The sequence below is a fragment of the Bos mutus genome, chromosome 11, assembly GCF_027580195.1.
Source record: "Bos mutus isolate GX-2022 chromosome 11, NWIPB_WYAK_1.1, whole genome shotgun sequence".
Classification (NCBI taxonomy): Eukaryota; Metazoa; Chordata; class Mammalia; order Artiodactyla; family Bovidae; genus Bos; species Bos mutus.
Genome location: NC_091627.1, coordinates 34115883 through 34134562, shown reverse-complemented (window position 1 = coordinate 34134562; position 18680 = coordinate 34115883). Strand labels below are relative to the sequence as shown.

At 44.1% G+C, this 18680-nt stretch overlaps 1 protein-coding gene across 2 annotated transcripts in view; it reads right to left on the bottom strand.

Annotated features, from left to right (window-relative positions):
- MAPRE3 (microtubule associated protein RP/EB family member 3) overlaps nt 1-18680 on the bottom strand; it is a 54638-nt gene that overhangs the window by 19224 nt on the left and 16734 nt on the right. The window lies entirely within an intron of this gene.

The following is an 18680-nucleotide window of genomic DNA, read 5'->3' as shown; positions in this document are numbered from 1 at the left end:
AGGGACTCTCAAGAGCCTTCTCCAGCACCACAGTTCAAAAGCATCCATTCTTCAGCACTCAGCTTTCTTTATAGTCCAACTTTCACATCCATACATGACCACTGGAAAAACCATAGCCTTGACTAGACAGACCTTTGTTGGCAAAGTAATGTCTCTGCTTTTTAATATGCTGTCTAGGTTAGTCATAACTTTCCTTCCAAGGAGTAAGTGTCTTTTAATTTCATGGCTGCAATCACCATCTGCAGTGATTTTGAAGCCCAGAAAAATGAAGTCAGCCACAGTTTCTACTGTTTCACCATCTATTTGCCATGAAGTGATGGGACTGGATGCCATGATCTTAGTTTTCTGAATGTTGAGCTTTAAGCCAATTTTTTCACTCTTCTCTTTCACTTTCATCAAGAGGCTCTTTAGTTCTTCTTCACTTTCTGCCATAAGGGTGGTGTCATCTGCATATCTTGCTTTGTTCATGATATTTGAACTTGCTTTTGTTATTGATATTTCTTCCAGCAATCTTGATTCCAGCTTGTGCTTCTTCCAGCCTAGCGTTTCTCACGAAGTACTCTGCGTATAAGTTAAATAAGCAGGATGACAATATACAGCCTTGACGTACTCCTTTTCCTATTTGGAACCAGTCTGTTGTTCCATGTCTAGTTCTAACAGTTGCTTTCTGACCTGCAAACAGGTTTCTGCTTTGGCAGAGATTGTTCCAAACTTTTCTGTCCTCTGGAACAACAAATCTGACTGGGTTTTGTAGGTGGGAGACCTAGGCTATAGGTTGGGGAGGAGCTGAGAAGACACAAGTATACAAGCAACTCTTTGGACCATTCCAAAAATTATGGGTTTGTCTCAGTTTAAACCTAAGTTTGTGTCCCTCAAGGCCAGGCTCCTACTTCTTACATGCATTTATACCATAACCCAAGCCTGTGAACTCATCTTTCTAGATGTATGATTTCAGCAAGGATACTTGGGGATCACAGTGGCAGTTCAGGCAGCCTTTGAGCAAAATTGAGAGGAGCTTTAAAACAACAGGGGACAAAGCTTCAAACAAAACTGATTGCAGGATCATTGGAGCTGAATCCATTAAGGTTCAGAAAGACCTGTCTAAATTTCTATCCAACTTGCACAAAATCTTCTTAAATCAGAAGCCAAGGGAAGACTAAAATAGTCAAAAGCGTAACAGAGAAAGGACTCATCGTATCTCGAACAAGAAAGTCTTCACAATACCCAGTGTGTGGGGATACAGATTTACTCATGACCCTGGGGTCATAAATAGGATAGTAATTTCCTGACCAGAACCAAATACTCTTTTCTTTTATCTCTAGTGCCTCCTGAGGTTGCATATTTTACAGTCACAGATTCAAGTTCTGCTTTCTTTAGTGTTCCTTTAGGTCAAAACAGTCAATATTTGTTTGCCTCTTTGGGGGGAAATCAACAATGTACCTGGACTGTTATACCTAAAAGATTTACTGAGGCGATTCCTACTTTTCACAAGTCCCCAAACATAACCTCAAGGATCTTAAATTTCCCTGTGATTCTTTATGTGGTTGACCTTTTATTGTATCCTAATGATGAGAAAAGCTCTAAGACTGATTTTAGCTAGCTACTGTTTTCTTTCAGAAAGGGCGAAACGTGTTTTGTGTGTCTGTGTGTGGCCCCATGCGATATGCGGGATCTTAGTTCTCTGACCAGGGATTGAACCCATGCCCCCTGCAGTGGAAGCACAGAGTCTTAACCTGCCAGGGAAGTCTCAAAGTGCATTAGGTTTTTTAAGAGAAGTTACAATTTTGTCAAAGTAAAGTTCATTATGCAGGCATGATTTATCCCAGGAAGGTAAATTCTTTACTTCTGATTATAGGCCATTTAGAATGTTCCAACTTTTCTGAAATTATGACACTTACAATTTAACCACGTCCTTGGTATGCAAGTCCCTCCCTTGGGAATCTCAATATGAAGAGGCCTTTTGTGAGTTAAATTAGCCCTTCAGCAGCCTCCCACTCTGGGCTCACCTAATTATCATAAACATTTCTGTCTGTGTTTGTGAGATCTGGACAAACTGTTGGTGTTATGAGTCACTTTCATGGGACTCATCAGACATCAAGTCTACCGCAGACTCTCTTGACTGTGGCAAGGCCTGCCTGCCTACTCAGCTCTCTTAAGGGAATTAGCCCTAGTGGCTAAGCTAGTGGGGGCTTCTGTCCACTTGGTTTCAGGGTGTCCTTTAAATCTGACGGTCCTTCATGCTGTACAGTGTTTGTAGCTCACTGAAAACACACGTGTCTCAGTAGGCAGGCTTATCCCCAGTGAAATCCTATTATGTTCTCTGCCACACACTTCAGTTCACTGTAGTGTTTCTTCGAATTTTGCTGCTCTACTTTTACATGTCTTATTCTCAACGAGGTCATTTTGGTCTACTGGTTTCTGCTCTAGGAAAAAGAGACTGCTGGATAATTCAAGAAGGAGAAAAACTGGATCTTGATTTAAGAACCAAAACTTTGGCCACTCAAGGGGAGGCAGGGTTGCTTTCTATTCTTGTAACGCCAAAGGTCTTTTTTAGACCTCACACGTACATAAACATACTCTTCCTTTCTTTTTCCTCATGGTGGTAATAACTGAAGGTAGCTTGCCCTCAGAGGGACTCAGAGAACTCAGTGTCCTTAGGACAGTGCTTCTCACACTCTGCGTGCCACCTCTCTGGAGGTCAAGGTAAGGTCGTGATGGGACCATCTAAATAGAATCCTTATCATTTCCTTCCTGGAATCACGATTCTGGAGTTTTCTTTCTCTTAGTCTAGATGGCGGTAGTGTGGTGGTGGGCCCTGGTCCCACTGAGCACAGACTCACTTGGGTTCATCAGTCATTTATTTGTTCACACATGAATCTCTGCTTCCATGTATGAGTACTGAAGCACCTACTGTCTGCACAGACATGACCTGGCCAGAGGAATCCTTCTTTCAGCCCTAGATGACTTCTCATTTGAGGAGGAGGGCTGTACGCAGTGGTTAACTGCTGACTAGTTAATAACTATCTCGAAGGGATGTGCAGGGATAGGTCACTTTTCTGGCTGCCTCCCCAGGAAACTGCAGCATGTCCTGAAAGCAACTTCATATGATTAAAATCCCCCCTCCACCACCAACAGGCAGAATCTACCAATTCTGTCTTCTCAGCCTTCTCTCTGTTACAGATGATGAAATAGGTCTGGAAGGCCACCTCACCTGAGGTACCTCACGATGTGGGGGTGTGGGGAGGGCTGTTTCAAAAAGGGCCAGACCCCAGAAGCACCTCAGTCCCATGCAAGCCAGGATGGCCTTGACTTAGAACTAAGATGGGACAAATGACGACTCTGCAGTGGCAGAAAGGACTTTCAAAATAAAGGTAGATGAATGAGGCATGTGTCGAACATCACAAGTCCTCTGCAGGATTCGTCAGGACACAGGCCTGCATCCACCTGGAAGCACAGGAAGCCCTGCAGACCCGCACGTCCGGGCAGGGGCTGGCTGAGGTTCTCAGCGTCCCTGCTCTGGGCTCCCAGAGGCTGTGGGCGCTTCAGTCTGGTCAGGGCTAGTGCAAAGTTAAATCCACGTGATGGTCCTAGGATAACAGCTCAGTGACAAACAAAAACCTGCTGTTGTGAGTGCAGGGGACTGTACTCCATTAAACATGGTTGGTGAGAGTAGAATTCAGTACAATCTCTTTGAAGGGCAATTTGGCCAAAAAATGGTATTAAAAGCCTTCACATTTTTTTGTATACTTTTCCACCTTAATTCTACTTACAGAATTAAGGAATTTTACACTAAAGCAGTAATTATGGGTATACATAAAGCTTTTATGGTCTTCTCTGGTGGCTTAGTCAGTAAAGAATCCGCCTGCAATGCAGGAGACCTGGATTCAATCCCTGGGTTGGGAAGATCCCCTGGAGGAGGGCATGGCAACCCACTCCAGTATTCTTGCCTAGAGAATCCCCATGGACAGAGGAGCCTGGTGGGGCATGGTCCACGGGGTTGCAAAAACAGTCGGACATGACAGAGTGATTAAGCACAGTACATAAAACTTTTATAATAAAGAAAAACTGGAAACAAGTGAAATGATCAATAACAATGAATTGTTAAACAAATCATGGTACATCTACACTATGCAGCTGCTTAGGACAATGATGCTGTAAAAGAATATGTAGTGACTCTTTGGCATTGCTCGCTGGCTGGCTGACTTAGCACCCACTTCCAACACCCTTTCCCCTCGCCTTTCTCCACTAGAGAGGCCAGAAAAATGAAACACTTGTTTTCCAGCCTCTCCTACAACTAAGAGCCACCTTGAGACGTGAGGTAACAGCCAACAGGCTGCTGAGCTGGGCTGTCCTTGATGACATCCTTGAATTGTTCTCCCAGCCTGGATCTCCTACTTTCAGACTCTTGTCATATGAGGAACATATTCCTATTATTTGTTTAAGCCACTGTTGGTTTATTTTAGGGTTTGCCATTACCTGTACCCAAACATAATCCCAACTGAAAGACATGGAGAGATGTTTACAATATATTAAATCAGGGGAAAGTGTTACAGAGCAGAAGTATACCCACAGGCATAGAAGAATAACGAGGGGGTGTATTCTAAAATAATAATTGTGATTTTGTCTGATTGTGGGGTTATAGGGGATTTTGAGTTCCTTCTTTGGGTTTATCTGGATTTTCTAAATTTTTTACAACAAACATGGATAACTCCTGTGGCAAGGAAAAAGCCTGATAAATATATATATATAAAAAAAACAACAGGGTAGAGAAGTAATGGAAGAAACCTGTGGTCAGGCAGCAAGAAGTTTTTGACAATAGCTGCCAAAATAACCATTTTACAGCTTCCAATACTGTCTGGGTGGTTCCGGCTCCCTGGAGTGGTGTTTCTTACCCTTTCTTGCTGGTTTCTCCGGTTTTGAACGGTCCCCATTGGGTTCTAACGAGGCTTGCTGAGGCCCACCTCCACCAGCAGGGCACCATCCTCAGGGACACCCCATGAGGCCACATGGGCTCTGAGCACTTTCAACGCATCTTTCTCTCCTCTTCACTGAGGGGCTTGCTTCCCATCCCCTAACTCCATCTCATTGCTTGCTCTCCCCTAAGCTTCTTGGCAGAATCAAATGAGACAACTTATCTAAAAGTGCTTTGTACACTATAAAGTGTAACAGAGTGTACGTTGGTTTTACCTCTGTCCCTTCTGCCTCTTCTCCCTGCCTGCTTTCACTCTTCCCTTTCTCTCCTTCCCTTGCTCCTTTTCCCATCCCTCCCCCTGCCATGGTATAACAAGGACACGAGGAGCCTGCGTGGCCTTGAACCTGGACTTCTGTCGTATTTCACATGACCCTGTCCTGTACTTATTTGCTTACAGGCTTCTTGCCCTTGCTCAGCGGTGAGCTCCTTGAGCAGGAACCATGTATTTCGACCCCCAGAAACTTCTAACACCTGACTCACAGTACACTCCTGGAAAACGTTTGCCTGATATCACTGAAGTACATTTTTAAGATTGTTTTGTTATCTGGATAAAGCACAAACACTCACTCAGTAATGTCAGTGTAAAATCAGTCTTCCATCTAAGTAAGTAGAAATGTGTTACGTGCATCTAAAAAGTTAAAGTCCCACAGAGTATTTTTAAGAACTGAGAATTGACAAGATTAGCAGGTTGGAAAAACTAATTTTTTTTCTTCCAAACTGCAATATTGATAAATGTATTTACAACTGAAATGGGAACATAATGATAAAGTGGAAACAAATATTTCATGGTAAAATATTATAATTTATAGTTTATATCTGTTATATACTAAAATGACAAAAAAAAAAAAATTTGCAAGGATCCATGAAATGCCACATTAAAAAAACATGTATTTGAATCCAGTCCAAAGTCTCCCATTCTGGCCAAATTGTCAAACCATTTATTTTTTTCTCATCCATCTCATCCTTTCCAATCCCTCTGACATCATCGTTGTCCAAACTGGGACTTTGTGACTTGATGGTATTCCTGCCTTTAGTCTCCTTTAAACTTTTTCACCCCTCATTGCAGGACAAACTTTCTAAAAACATCGCTTTAATCACCCCCTGAGCCATGTGTGCTGTCTTTTCAGTCATGTCCGACTCTTTCTGACCCTACGGACTGTAGCCCAGCAGGCTCCTCTGTCTATGGGAGTCTCCAGGTAAGAATCCTGGAGTGGGTTGCCATGCCCTCCTCCAGGGGACCTTGCCCACCCAGAGATTGAACCCACATCTCTTATGTATCCTGCTCTAGCAGGCAGGTTCTTGACCACTAGCGCCACCTGGGAAGCCCTTTAATCCTCCCACCCCCTGCTAAACCTCCAGGGGCCCTTCACACCTATGCGTATTCTATAGCATAAAAATCAGACTTCTTGGGCTGGTGCTCACAATTCCACTTCACTCCTTCCCTCCCATTCTTTCCTTTGGATTCTCCATCCCTTAGACTCTCAGCCTCAGACTGGTGCTCTCTTCCCACCAATCTCCCTCATACTGAAGCCCTGCTAGCCCTGATTGTACCCAGATGCCTTCTTCCTTTTAAGGTGAGGCTCATTCACGTTCTGCCACTTCCTTGACCACGGGTGACAGAGTCAGGATCCCAGATTGCTGTGATGGGATAATGGCCAAGAGGCTAAACCATTCAAAATACACGTGAGGTTCTGCATTTGGATCTTAAAAAACCAAATGGAAAGAAATGTTGTGGCAGGGGACATAAGGATCTGCAAGCAGAGTGTGCACACATGTAAGGGGTTTGAACTGATGGCAGCTCCGTGTGAGGTGCCACCGTGCTGGGACTGACAAAAGGCAATGGTGGCAGAGGCTGGGAAGAGGACCCCACTGACTGAGTCCATCATGGCCCTGACCCTACTGTGTATATTATTCACCTCACTTACTCCTCACAACATGGAGAGTACCCTGGGCTGAGGGTACCATCAGCTCCATTTTCTGGGCTTCATATCCACTACTTTGCAGACTACTATTGAAGTAACCCCTGATTCGATGTCTTCCATTGCCCTCTAGAACATTCCCCATGTTGGACACCCGTCTGTCTCTCCAGCCTCCCACGACCACACCCCCTTCCCACACCACGTTCCAGCTCTAAGGCACTGTACCAGGCCAAGTCAGACTTCAGTGCTATTCGTTCACACTTCTGTTGGAAATGCCTTCCCTTCCTTGCCACTGATCTTCACTTGGAAAGTGTCAGCCTAACCTCCAGATTCACTCAAGTGTCAGTTCCCTGATTCTCACCCTCTTCTGCTGGGCTGAGTTAGGTTGGCCTTCTAGGAGTTTCTCTAATACATGTTGGTGCACTTCTAACACAGACAGCATTTATCTTTTCCTTTCACTTCACCATGACCTTTTTGAGGGTTGGGATTAAGTCTCCATATCCCTATTGTCTCGTGTGGCATCCACCACACGGTATGTTCTTAGATGTTAGCAGAACTACACCGAGGCTCAGAGAGCTTAAGTAACTTGCCCAAGGTAACAGAGCTGGTAAGAACAGAACTGGTTTGAAGCCAGATACCTGATTATAAAGTCCTTCTTCTAGGATGAAAAAAGTGATAATATTTTTCCCCTTTGGGCTTATCAGACCACATCTGGAATACCGAATTCAGTTTCAGGAAGCAAACTTTTAGAATAACATTCACGAGCAGGGGTAGGTTTGAAGGAGAGTGACCATCATAGTGGAGGCAGTGAATATACTCAAATCCAGGTTACGTGAAGATCTGATGGAGAAACTAGTGGTTTGGTTTAGATGGAAGTAAAACTCAGACTGACCCGAGAACCTTCTGTAATGACCTGAAGAGCTACCAGGGGAAGATTAAGAATTAGACTTCTCTGTGGGCACAAGGGATGTAATTCTGACCAAAGTGTTGGAGGTACAAAAAGATAGATTTTGACCAACTGAAAAAAAAAATTCCAGCAGAGCTAAAGGCAGCATAGCTTTTCCAGGAAGGGGTAAAGTCCCATCATGGCAAGTTCTGAAGCTGGATAATACCCTCTGGGGATGTCCTAGTGGGGCCAAGAACCAGACTGAAGGGTGGACTAGGTGAGTTTTACTTTCAGGTGACCTCTTAAGATCCTTTCCAATAGATGCTGACTGTATTACTCTGCCTTCTCTGACCTCTGCAGCCTTTGGCAAGCCCTTTATCCCTCTATATTGAAGGAATTTTATGGGTTTACGTAGTTTACTTGGTGATTAAGTATATATGTGGCCTGCCACACAGCATCTAAGGTATCAATCTATCCTTTATATTGTCATTTAGCTTATCCACAATATCTTTCCCAATAGATATGTGCCTTGAAGTCAGGGATCACATATCATGTAATATACAGCTTGGGCCCCACATATCTATACTTGTTCAAAAAAGAATAAAAATGTTTTAAATGCTCACTTTACAACTTTATCTGCCAAAGGGTTTGAACTTTTTTCCTGAAAATTCACTGGAAAGTAAGAACTAATTCTTCACTACTTTTTTTCCAGGTATTTAAAAAAAAAAATTATTCATTTTGGCCATGCTGGGTCTTTGTTGCTGCATGGGCTTTTCTCCAGCTGTGGGGAGCAGGGGCTGCTCTCTACTTGCAGTGCCGGGGCTTCTCATTGCTGTGGCTTCTCCTGTTGAGGAGCAGGGACTCTAGGGTGTCAGGCTTCAGCAGTTGTGGCTGCTGGGCTCCATAGTGCAGGCTCAATAGCTGTGCTACAGGGGTTCACTGCCGTGCAGCATGTGCTATTTTCCCAGACCAGGGATCGAACCTGAGTCTCCTGCATTGACAGGTGGATTCTTTCCCACTGAACCACCAGGGAAGCCCCTCTTCCAGGTATTAATATTTTCTGTTCCTCAGGTGAAGAGCTTAAAATGGAAACATTATAGGAAGTGGTCTCTGCTAGTTAGGGAAACTTCAGTCTCTATTTCTTATGGTTGCCCAAGGACCCCAGAGGCAAGAGCTCCACTTTTGAACCCACCAGTTGCCAAGAAGACCAAACACTCTGATAAGGATAACTGAAGGACTAGACATGATGGGCAGGCATGAGTGAGCCAAGCACACTGAAGACACAACCCTTCCATCTGCTGTCTTTCCATTGTCCTATACAGCCCACACATCAGTGGTCTCCAAACAGCGAAGGCTCAGCAGTGTCTCACAGAAAGAACTTTTCCAACACACACACAGCCCTCTCTAGAAAGAGGTTTGTATTTCCAACACACACACAGCCCTCTCTAGAAAGAGGTTTGTATGTGGAAAAGCTCCCCAAGTGATTCTTATTTGCCCCTCAACCTGTGTGAGAACCACGTTTTCCTCCTAACACCATCATTAACCCCATCATTCCTCCTCCATTTATTTTTCATTTATCTCTTTAGATCAGTACAAACTCATAGATTGTTTTATTCAATGGGCTATGATACATTACTATCATTTATTCTGATGCTCAAACTGTGCCAGTATTAGCCACTGGGAGCCCCAGAGTATTGGCCACTGGGAGCGCCCTTCAGCTGGCTTCTCTGTCTTCTATGACACACCCCCATCATTCCTGGAGAAGCTCCTTAGTTCCTGGTGGTAAAAAATGCTCAAGGCTCAACTTGCACTTCTCATGCCTCCATCTGGGAAGAAGTCATTTTTCTAAGGATTTCTGGTCCTCTAAGGGGAGAGTAAAAATCTCTTTTGAAGACTTAAGCATCATATTAATACTTATGATAAAAGAGGACTGAAGTAAAGTCAAGAAAGGACAAGAAAGAGCCCCCTCTGTGATTATGACTAATAAACAGGGGTCAGCACTTAAGAGCTAGAGCTTTTTTTTTTTTTCAAACAAAGCTTTATTGGAAGACAACCACGCTCACTCAACTGTACACCCTACAAAGTGTAAAATATGTACTCTCTGGCCCTTACAAAAACTATCTATTGATCCCTGGTAACACGTATCTGCACGTTACAGATAGGATTACCTAGCATGAGGAACAGTGTGGTTTGGAAATATGTAAATAAGACATTTCCTTAGAGGTCACAAGGCAGCACTTTTAACAATGCAAAAGAAGTTACAAACTTAGAAAAACTGCCACATGTCATCATGTAGAATCTGGTTGAAAAGGTAATTATAAACTGAGGGCTGGTTATTGCGGAATCTGAAAAAAAGATGACTGGAAAACAAAACTGCTGCTGCTGCTGCTAAGTTGCTTCAGTCGTGTCCAACTCTGTGCGACCCCACAGACGGCAGCCCACCAGGCTCCCCCGTCCCTGGGATTCTCCAGGCTGTTACTGCAATTTCAACATTATCCAAGGAGTAGAACTCTGTTTAGTTGGCATTGGCATTCTGGTCACTAGGACAGTGTCTCTTCTGGCAGAGAGGGGACAGTTAATCAAGCTTGACCACAGTGTGGATGATACATCTTTTCTTAACATTGTGCAACTGTACTTGCTCTGATTTCACATTCACAAAGCAAGCTCTGATTATTTTTCTGATTTTCAAGGTATCATGATATAGGGAAGAAGTGTATCCCTTGCTATATTAAATTTACTTTCTGGTACAAATGTGTCTGAGCAAGTAAATATAAATCACTTTTCTTGGGACTCAGTGACCTTAAGGAGAGCTGATCTTTATTTGTTTTAATAATCGGAGGACAATTGCTTTACAATGTTGTGTTGGGTTTCTCCCATACAACAATGCAAATCAGCCATATCTTCCCTCTTGAGCCTTCCTCCCATCCTTCCCCCCATCCCACCTCTCTAGGTCATCACAGAGCACTGGGCTGGGCTGCCTTTGTCATATAGCAAGGGAGAGCTGATCTTTAAAGTATCAGATATAAGGACCTGAGAAGCTAGATCCCAAACTGTGTCAGTTCCCTTAGAACAGGGCATAAAACAAAACAGTCAAAACAGATTGTCACTACATTTCTTTCAAAGTGGGCAGATGCAGGGAATTTCCTGGTGGTCCAGTGGTTAGGATGCTGAGCTTTCACTGCTGAGGGCCTGGGTTCAATCCCTAGCCAGGGAACTATGATCCCACAAGTTGTGTGGTACAGCAAAAACAAAAAACAAAAAACGAAGTGAGCAGATGCAAAAGTCTGCTGAAATGTTGGACAGCTCCTACCTGTAAAGACTGGGGCTCAAGCCAAATTCTGGGTTATCTTGGAAGTCAGTTAAAGTCAGCATTCTCAATAAGTCTCTGTCTTGTGGGAGAAGCTCACCCTCTACTTGGGAGAACATGGTTCTTAAGGTGTCCATTATAGTTCTGGCTTTCCTGCTAAGTATGAACTTTCAGACCCAACCTGTGGCCAAGACCATGTTGGGCCTACACTAGTAGGATAGAAGACTGGAACTGCCTCATTTCCTAAACCTAGCAAGCATCAGTGTTGGTAAGGCTGAGAAGGGAGCAGAGGGCTCAGCAGCTGATACTCAACCTGCCATGTCCCTGGGCAGGGAATCATACCCATATGCACCAAGTGATTATAGCAGAGTGTGTTAAAACTACAACATGAATTGGGGGGCAAGGGCAGTGGCTCACATTTGTATTTTTAATTCTAAAGCCTGGCTCAAAATAAGTGCCACTGTCTTTTGAGTGACCTGTTTTCTCTTCCCCTCAAACAATCCATCCATAACTTCTAGAATAGGTTAGTATTTTAAAAAAATCTGAGAACATTACTCAGTGAGAATGAGTGTCCTGCTTTCCATAAAACAGGACTTTAAAATCACTTTCTGGACAAAATGTATTGCTGTAGTTTTTAGATATAAATATGGACATGTCTCATTTATTCTTCTCCCTTAATTATAAAACTAATAACAGCTTCTGATTTCCACAAATCATGAGATTAAACAACTACACACATCCAATTTCTTATAGGAAGCTGGCACAAAGGAAGGATGTGTGGGGTGGTGGTGGTGGTGAAAGACAGGACATCAAGTCTCACTTGTGTGGTCCTGGGGCTGATCAACTAAGCCTTCCCAGACTCTGTTTTCGATCTTTTAAATTCAGTAAGTACAACCTGTGCACCCACCATGTGTCAGGGCCAGTGCGGGGCACTGCTGACAGGCAGATGAACAGGATGAGGCCCCTGCACCAAGGAGCTCACATCTGAGCTGTGGAGAGAGACCCCGCAGAATGATGACATGCACAAGGGTTATAACATCAACCCATTCTTCCCTGCTGATCCTTTGAGCAATTACTCTCTTGGCAATCACTTTAATCATTAATGAATTTGAAAAAGTAAAAAAAGTGCTATTGAAATTAAAATAATATACATGGGTGTAAAATAAAAAGGTAAAGTTGCTGGTATCAGGTATGTGTATTCTTCAGATCTTTTAATATAGATACTGAAGTTAGGTATACACATATTTGTTCCATTGTTTAAAGAAAATATAAATATCCTGGGACTCCTTTTCCCTTGAAACATATCATGGTTACTTTTCTATGCTCTCATGGTTACACAGTCTTTTGTACCTAAGAATCATTCATTTCTCTCAAAAGGTTAGGAAAAGTTTTGGGCAAATAATGATCTGGCCTTGAAAGGTGAGCTGGAGTTCATTTCATGGTAAGAAAAGCCAAGAGACGACTCTTGTGATGCAGGAAGTGGGTGGGGACAGCCTGAGCATGCCTGAGAGGTGTGGGATATGCAGCATCTTTGAGAACCCTCAGCAGTCTGGTGCAGAGAAGGCAATGGCACCTACTCCAGTACTCTTGCCTGGAAAATCCCATGGACAGAGGAGCCTGGTAGGCTGCAGGCCATGGGGTCACTAAGAGTTGGGCACAACTTCACTTTCATGCACTGGAGAAGGAAATGGCAACCCACTCCAGTGTTCTTGCCTGGAGAATCCCAGGGACAGAGGAGCCTGGTGGGCTGCCGTCTATGGGGTCGCACAGAGTCGGACACAACTGAAGCGACTTAGCAGCAGCCTGGTGAGGACATGGTATTCTCTGAACTTTGGTTGGCATCATAATCATCTTGAGAATTTCTTAAAATTGAAGCTATGTTGTCTCCTACATTGAGACTCAATAGGTTCATGACCCCTTAGTCTTTGCTCTTGCCAGGATGCTAGTCTGCCTTCCCTTCTACAACAGTGTGTATTCACACCATCCTTCATAAGATAAGCGAGGCAGATAATGGCCCAGAAAGGCTCCATGGTTGCCTAGTGGGAAAATCCTGGCATCCTTACACTTTGCTCTCACTTGGCCATTTCAATCTCAGTCTTCTCACATCTTCTACTTCACCAACTTTTCGCTTTGTAGTTTTATATCATCTTTCATCTGAGACGTTCAAAGTATTCCCAGTGTTGACCTCATGGTTGGGCAATGGGAACAGGTAATAACCTAATTTTATAGAAGGATAAACAGAGGCACTAGGAACCTCACTTTTCTACCACGGTGAGTCAACACTGAAGCTGAGAACAGAATTCAAACCTGCCTTTCATTCTGCTCACGATATTATTGTCCTTTCCCCTGAATTATGGATTTTGGATCACTTTTTTCATTAATCGAGGCAGGGAGGTGGAAAGCATCCTGCATAGCACCCAGCTCACGGCAGAGACAAGCCATTTCTCTCCTCACAGCAACCAAGTGGAGGCTGCCCAGAGCCTCCAGAGCTTAGTGGGCAGTGTTTCTTTATGTGCTGCTCAGTCCAATAGACCAAGAGACATACCAGGAACAACGGCACTGGCGGTCACAGCCTGGCCCCCAGCAGGTCTGCCTGCTTCGGAGGTGAGAGGAGTGGTCTACAGAGAGGTGGCCCTAAGTGATGGATTCCTTTTTGTCCCTTATCTTGAGCTTCACGTGCTAAACTACAGCATGGATCCAACAAGCTACTTCTTTTTAAAGTGAAATTTTCATTAACTGGAGTCTCAGACCTTTGTGTTGTGAAGAGAGGAGCTGAAGCAGAATTAAGCCCGTTTAATTATTTGGCGAGGTTCCGAGGCACTCACCATAACTTCTCATCGAGTTTCACCAGCATGTAGGGCACCTCTGTTTAATGCTTTGTCCTAGAAATGAGTGGTTAGGAACACAAACATTGCTGTCCTAACAGACTCTTCTCTGATCTCTTTACTGGTTGTCAAATCTCCTTTTAAGATTCTCCAACTTTATATTCAACCCTGAAAACCTTTTTCAAAATGGGCCTTGAGTGTTTTTTTAGTAGACAATGTTAACGTTGAGAATTAATTATCTTCCCTCACCCTAAGTGTACTTCTTTGAAGTCAGCCTTTCATTTGTAGATATGAAAGTAAACATTAATAATTAATGATTTGTCATCCTCTCCAAGTAGGAAGTTTTATTTACTTCTGAGGAAGAAGTAAGTATTTCTCAGAGTCAGAGAGACAGGTAGGAGCAGAATGGGAACTCGGCTTTCGATGGTCTTGATGTGGATTCAAGCTGACTCAATTAATTCCATCTGCCTTCAGGAGCAACTGGGTCACTCTGGAGTTCCGACACGTCTAGATGGAAATATGCTTCAAATGGTAGATCTGCAGCTTCTCACTCTCCCTTCTGACCAACACCCCTCAGACCACTTCCTTCTTTTCTGGGAGCATCTCCCACACGCCCTGTACGCTGAACTCCCCAAGCCGGCACAATGCACTTGCCCCATTACCTCTAGACCCAGTACCATGTATACTTCTGGTGACTCATCCTTTGGCTCATCTCCAAGAGGCTGTCTCCATAGCAACAGTTCTATGACTGATGGCTGCATGAAATGCCCTTACAGACCCATTCAGCTAGCTGGCTGGATAAGCATCAAAGGCAAATGTTGTAGGAGACCCTCCTCCCCCCACCACACATACATTATCATCACCTCAAAAGCTTAAAGGGAGAACTTCACCTTGCCTACGGAGAAGGAAATGGCAAACCACTCCAGTATCCTTGCCTGGAGAATCCAAGGGACAGAGGAGCCTGGTGGGCTGCCGTCTATGGGGTCGCACAGTCGGATACGACTGAAGTGACTTAGCAGCACCTTGTCTAGCTCACCTTCATACTCCAGCTTAAAAAAAACTATTTATTTATCTATTTATTACCATCATATGCCTGGAAGAATCACTTCTGTAAATGTGAGGGTAACACATTCCATGTTTACCTCTGCAAAAGAAGTGTTTCCTTTGATACTGCATTTCTCACTTCAGGAAATAGCATCTAAATTGAACACTCAGGGATGTGGTAAACAGTTCCACCATTCCTATCCACACCCCTTAGGATTTGCAGATGCCCCCCACCCCCGCACCCCGGCCAAACGTCCCTGTCCTAATCCCTGGAATTTGTGAATATGTTGTCTTAAATGGCAAAAGGGGCTTTGCAGGTATCATTAAGTTAAGGATTCTGTGATGGAAAGATCAGCCTGCATTATCCAGGTGGCCCTAACATTATCACAAGGGTCTTTATAAGGGGGAAGGGAGGGGTCAGAGAGAAGATGTGATGCTGGCAGCCAAGGTCAGAGTGATGCAGGGCTACAAGCCATGGAATGCAGGCAGCCCCAAGAAGCCGGAAAGGCAAAGACAGGATCTTTCTCCTGGAGCCTCCAAGAAGGAACAGAGCCTTGCCAACACCTCGATTTTAACCCATGACTTTAGCTTCCTGTGGCTGCTGTCACAACTGTCACACACAGGAGAGCTTAAAAGAACAGAAATTTATTTTCTTACTGTTCTAGAGGCCAGCAGTCCAAAATCAAGATGTCAGCAGGGCTGCACTCCCTCTGAAGGCCCTAAGGGGAACCTGTCTTTGCTTGTTCGAGTTTCTGGTGGCTCCAGGCATTCCTTGGCTTGTGACCACATCACTCCACCAGGGCCCACCCAGATAATCAAGGGTAAGCACCCCTTCCCAAGATTCTTTTTTAAAAAATTAATTTTTGGCTGTGCTATATCTTTGCTGCTGCACGTGGGCTCTTCTCTAGTTGCACGAGTTGGGGCTGCTCTCTAGTTGCAGTACTTGGGCTTCTCATTGTGGTGGCTTCTCTTGTTGCAGAGCATGAGGTCTGGGGCGGGGGGGCTTCAGTAGTTGTAGCTCCCGGCTTCAGAGCACAGGCTCATTAGTTGTGGTGCATGGGCTCAGCTGCCCTGCAGCATATGGGACATTCTCAGACCAGGGATCTAACCGGCGTCCCTGACATTGCAAGGTGGATTCTTAACCACTGGACCACCAGGCAAGTGCCCCAAGATTCTTAATCACACCTTTGGTCATATAAGGTAATATTCATAAGTTCTGAGGATTAGGACTTTTGGGGAGTCAGCATTCTGCCCACTATATCTACTTCAGATCCCTAGAACTCTAAGATAACAGATTTACACTGTTCTAAGTAACTACCTTTATGGTAATTGTTACAGCAGCGATAGAAAATAAATATGCAGACCGACTGTATTTCCTCCCACTTGGACTCTCTAAGCTGAAGAGTCCCTCTGGTTCTCCCACTCTGTGGAGATTGCTCTGGCCTATGGTGGTGGACTGGGCCTCTTTAGAGCCTTCTTCTGGCACCTTACTTCTATAAGGCAGGCCTCACCCGCTCAGATCCACACCGTCAGAACATGGAGAAACGAGATGTACAGAAGAGAACTCAGAACTAGAATACTGTGAAACATCGCAGCTGGAGGAGGGTCCACGTAGAATTCCGACTGACTGAGGAAGAGCCATCATCCTTTCCCACAGGAAAGAAAAGAGTTCCAACAGCACATATCTTAACCCCTCTTGGGGCGGAAGCACACCTATCTAAACGGTACTAAGCAGCTGACAAGCAGGCTGGGGAAGGAAGAATGCAGAATCTGGGAATGTCCCTTCTACTCCTTTCCAAGTGTTTCAAGTGCATTTAGGCAATTGAACCAGTAACCCTGACACATTTAGACATCTGTAGGTCCAGCTCAGGCAGAGTTTTATTCTGATCTTAAACAAGTCATTGGCCCTGTGTTTCATCTCCTCCACTAGCACAGTGAAAGCATCTTCCAGAGATAGATTCAAAACAAAGTTCCCTGACATGTTATTTCAGTGTCTTGGAAACAGCGCTACTGGGGACAAAACTAAATACAACGTTAGCTGGGACAATGGAAAGTGCTTCCCACGCATGTCTTGCACTGGTTCTTGAACATGACTACCGGAAACCTTGTAAGTGGACACGATTTTAATGTAGCTGAAAACTGGAAGAAAGGTGGCAATACATTCACCATAGTAAACAGCCATAGTGGCAACAGGTTTCGTGAGTGGAATGGCTTAAGGGCTGGTAATCTGGTGGGAAGAGGGAGACAGAAGAGGGTCTTGAAACTGTCTTTGCGGAACCAGCATATGGTTGTATTTGGATGACAGGTCCACCTGGGGCAGCTCTGCAAGGGGGCAGTACTTAAAGCCCACCTTGGCCACTCCTTGATGCCACTACTGTTTGAGTGGTAGAATTACAGCACTTTTAATGACCACATTTAATTTTTTCAATATTTTTCCATTTTTAAAAATAAATTAAAAATAGTAGAATCCCAAGTTTTTAGAAAGAAGTAATACATTAGTATGTGTGTAGGAAAAAAAAAAGTTGGAATATTCAACAAAATTGTGCCACCAGTTTCTTCTCTGGGGACAAGGTTATGGAAGACTTCCACTTTCTACTTATGCATTTCGTAATGTTTTAATTTTAAAATATTTTAAAGGCTATTTTGATTTACATTTATTATACAAGAAAGGATTTTTTTGATGACTACTATACACTAAAGGCATTAAATGTACATTATTCTTAGAAATTTTGCTGAAAATATGGGCTAGAGTTTTTAGAATTTTTTTTTTTAATTCATGGAAAAGCTAATGCATGGATAAAAATTAGGATATACAGATCATTAGGGTGAGAGTGAGATAAGTGATATAAAAAGTCTCAAGAGTGTTTTTCAGAGAAATGCCAGGATTTGGTAGCTGTTTGAAGAATACTTTTCCAAGCCCTAAATCCCCAATAGGGGGAAAGGACCAGAGGTGAGAGGTGGCTGCTGCCCAGGGACAACCTGCAGTCAAAGGCTTCTTGATGATTTCTCTTAACTCACCACCTGCCCTCAACTACCAAGTGCTGTTCAAGTACCTGAGAAATCTTCCTGAAGAAGCCAATAGGCAGTCTCCTTGGAGAGGCTGTTAGAAGGGGCTGACAATTCCAGAAAACCAAGCTGAAGGCAGTGTATACATGAAGATGCTTTGGGACTTCCCTGGCTGTCCAGTGGTTAAGACTCCATGCTTCCCACTGCAGGAGGCATGGGTTCAAACCCTGGTTGGGGAACTAAGATCCCACATGCTGTACGGTGTGGTCAAAACAAAATTAAGATGCTTTAGCTAAGAGTTCTGAGAACTCTAAAATAACTAGTTATTATTCCCTCATCCCTCCCAAAGAGGTCATCTGCTCCAGGCAGGAAGTAACATAACTTCCTCACAGCTAGATGCTGCCAGAACCATCTGAGTTCAGATGATGAACTCTGAAGATAAAGCAGCAAATCGGACTTTCTTAAACACTCCAGACAGGGCCTGTGTTATCACTGGGTTTCCAACGCCCTCAAGCGGGCCTCAGAAGCAAAGTCCTCTTGAGTTATGACCTTTGGCACATCCTGGAACAGCTCTGGGCCGAAGCAGTGCCTGGCTAGGTCTTGCTAACGGAGGCTTCCAAGCCATGGGAAGTCCTCTGGGCTACAACCAGAGGCATGTCACATCTGGGAAGGTGCAGGGTACTCATTCTACCTGTTGTGAGAATGGCCAGGTGCAAAAAGA